The 2,733-nt window shown below is 51.4% G+C and overlaps 1 pseudogene; it reads right to left on the bottom strand.

Moving 5' to 3' along the window:
• Positions 1 to 226: 226 nt before the first annotated feature.
• Positions 227 to 897, bottom strand: LOC127312348 (uncharacterized; annotated as a pseudogene).
• Positions 898 to 2,733: the final 1,836 nt, after the last annotated feature.

Genomic DNA, 2,733 nt, shown 5'->3' with positions numbered 1-2,733 from the left:
TTTACTCACTCGAACTCATAAACCCATTTATGTGGACAGATCAAACGATTTTGCTAGTAAATTCCAGGCGTTGTGAAATCTTAGGAGACGTGCTAACATTCATCGTTCTGAATCTAGTCTCTACCGCGGTAGGTAAAGCTCACCAAAAACAATAACAAGGAACACGAGATGGGACAGAATGATCGATAGACTGAAAATGATGAGCTAGGGTGTCCTCACGCAATTCTCACGTCGGCTTGAGGTCCTGGAATATTGAGTTCCACTTGATCTCGCCTTCTCCGGCGGCGGCGTCATCGGAGAACAGCTCCTCCTCGCTGTCGACGTCGGCCTCGTCGTCTTCCTCGTAGGCGTAGTCGTGGAACATGAGGCTGGCCTTTTGCGACGACCCCGACGAGAACTGGACGCCACCACCGACCCCCGTGGCGACGCCGTCGTTGGTGATCATGAGCACCATCTTCTTGACGCCCCTCCTCCGCCGCACCGCGCCGGCATGGACCACGACGTCGTCGCCTCCGCTGCAGATACTCGGCACGACAGTGACCGACGTGGACGCCTTGCCGCTGCAGCAGATCCTCGGCACGACCGATGTCGACGCCCTCTCCCCCTCCGTCGGCGAGCCGGCGTGCGCACCGTGCAATGCACCTCCAGGCACTGCGCGCAAGCCGAGCAGCCACCGATGAAGATATATGGCGATGCAGAGGCTTCGGCATCTTTCCTATCGAGCTTGGGGATCTCGAGTGGGTGCTTGGCGACGGCGCCGCCCATGCTCTTGAGCAGGTCGTGGTCTAAATCCGGCGCGTCGACGGGCTCCAGCTCGTTCTTGCTGAAGAGTAGGCCGTACTCGTACGTCGCCGCCAGCGTCAACCCCGCCTTCGACAGTCACGCATACCAGTCCATCACACTGCCTCTACGGGCTCCTTTGATTTAAAAGATAGATAAAGCATAGGAATAGAAAAGGTATTGGATTGAAATGACATGTCTACTTAAATCCTATAGGAAGATAAAGTGTGTTTGATTGTAGCAAAATAATTTTTTCATGAGGTATGAGTTAATGTTTTTTTTCTATTGAAATTACACTACAAATTTCCTATAGGAATTTTTCATATAGGATATGTTCCTATGAATCAAACAACATATGTAGAAATTTTTTCTATAGAAATCAAATCCTACACAATTTCTATGCAAATCCTTTAAATCAAAGAACCATTAAATCAAAGGAGCCCGTAGTCTGTACATTCTCCTCACAGCTTCTCTGACTGATCGATCTCCTTCCTCACTTGTAAGTGCGGCTGCTCATGATTCGTGTGGGAAAAGGGCGCTGATCAGTTAAGTTAGTTGCTGATAGTTTGTTCACATACATGCAGTGCGCCGCCCGGCAATAGGACTACTGCTGCTACTGCAAGTCTGCAATAGCGTGTAATGGGCTGGTTGTCTGGTACTAGTGTGCGTGTATCTTATACAAGATCGATCTGGAGATCTAACATTAGAGAAAAACAATAGTATAGCCAACAGCTGCCCTGTAATGGTCTGTCATGTCATTTATAGTCAATTTATAGTTATCATATACAATAGTGGACTTTAACAATGTACTACTTTATCAAAATATAGCTCATCTTCCACTTTCACAAAGTGCTTAAGAGCACGTGTTAAAGTTGGCTATTGCATAAGAGTTCACTTACCTTCTCTCTCCTATTCTCACACCTCCAATTGAATAAAAATATAATATTTTACCTGTTATAGCCAACTGAATATACTTTATTGTAATTGCTCTTATGTACAGTGGCTGCACCACATCCTGCTGAGACCGAAAAAGTGAAAAAAAAGCTAGGTCAGAATTCATAATTATGTAAAGCTGCCTCTCTGTCAGGCCGATGTGGTGCAAATCGCTATGTAAGTGGGGCGTGGTGGCTCACATGCCCGCTCAGCATCCACGTCCACAAGTGCAAAGGTGCTACCCCGTTGACAACTTTCCTTTTCTGAATATGATCCATTTCGTTAGTCCAGTTGAGATATTGTATCAAGGACCACGTATATTGTGGTATCAGAGCCTTCATGGCCCTAGACCGTGGAGCATGGCCATGCTATGCATGCGGGAAGCGCGACGGACCTGCGTGGTGGCACAGAGGCTGCGGTGGCGCGGCGTGGCTCGGCGGCATGGAGGAGATGCCGTTCGTGCGGCGGGTGAGGCAGCTCGAGCGGCCACGTTGCTTGCGTTAGGGCGTGACATGTGTGTAAGCCGAGGGCGTGCGGATTACCGCAGGAGAACGCGTCCAGCGGAGCGCAGGACGGCCGCGTTGATCACGTCAGTGCGTGATCGTGTGCGTGAGCCGGGGCACGCAATCGCGTGGCGATGGCGGCGAGCACGTGGCGATGGCGGCGAGCGCGTGGCGACGGCGATGCGCGGCGAGCCCGGCAGTGGCGGCGTTCACCGGCGGTTGCGCGGAGCTCCAGGCCGTGTGTCGGCCTATGGAGGTGTGCGGCGCGGTGCATCGGCCATGGAGCGGCGTCCGGGAAGGTTAGTGTCTGAGCGACACGACATCACCGGCGTATGTGCGCCAGATCGAGTCCGCGACTGCGACGACGAGCTGGGGCTCCGGCAAATTCAGGTTTAGGGGGAAGAATATTAGCCAAATAAACCTGATCAGCTCCATGTCAGGTTTGTGTGCGCGTCTAGGTTCAGCCGTAGATTGGTTAGACTCTAAGTTTGTTAGTGCGTGCGTTAGAAACGGAGAG

Source organism: Lolium perenne, chromosome 7 (genome assembly GCF_019359855.2).
Source record: "Lolium perenne isolate Kyuss_39 chromosome 7, Kyuss_2.0, whole genome shotgun sequence".
Classification (NCBI taxonomy): domain Eukaryota; kingdom Viridiplantae; phylum Streptophyta; class Magnoliopsida; order Poales; family Poaceae; genus Lolium; species Lolium perenne.
This window is presented reverse-complemented; position numbering and strand designations above follow the sequence as displayed.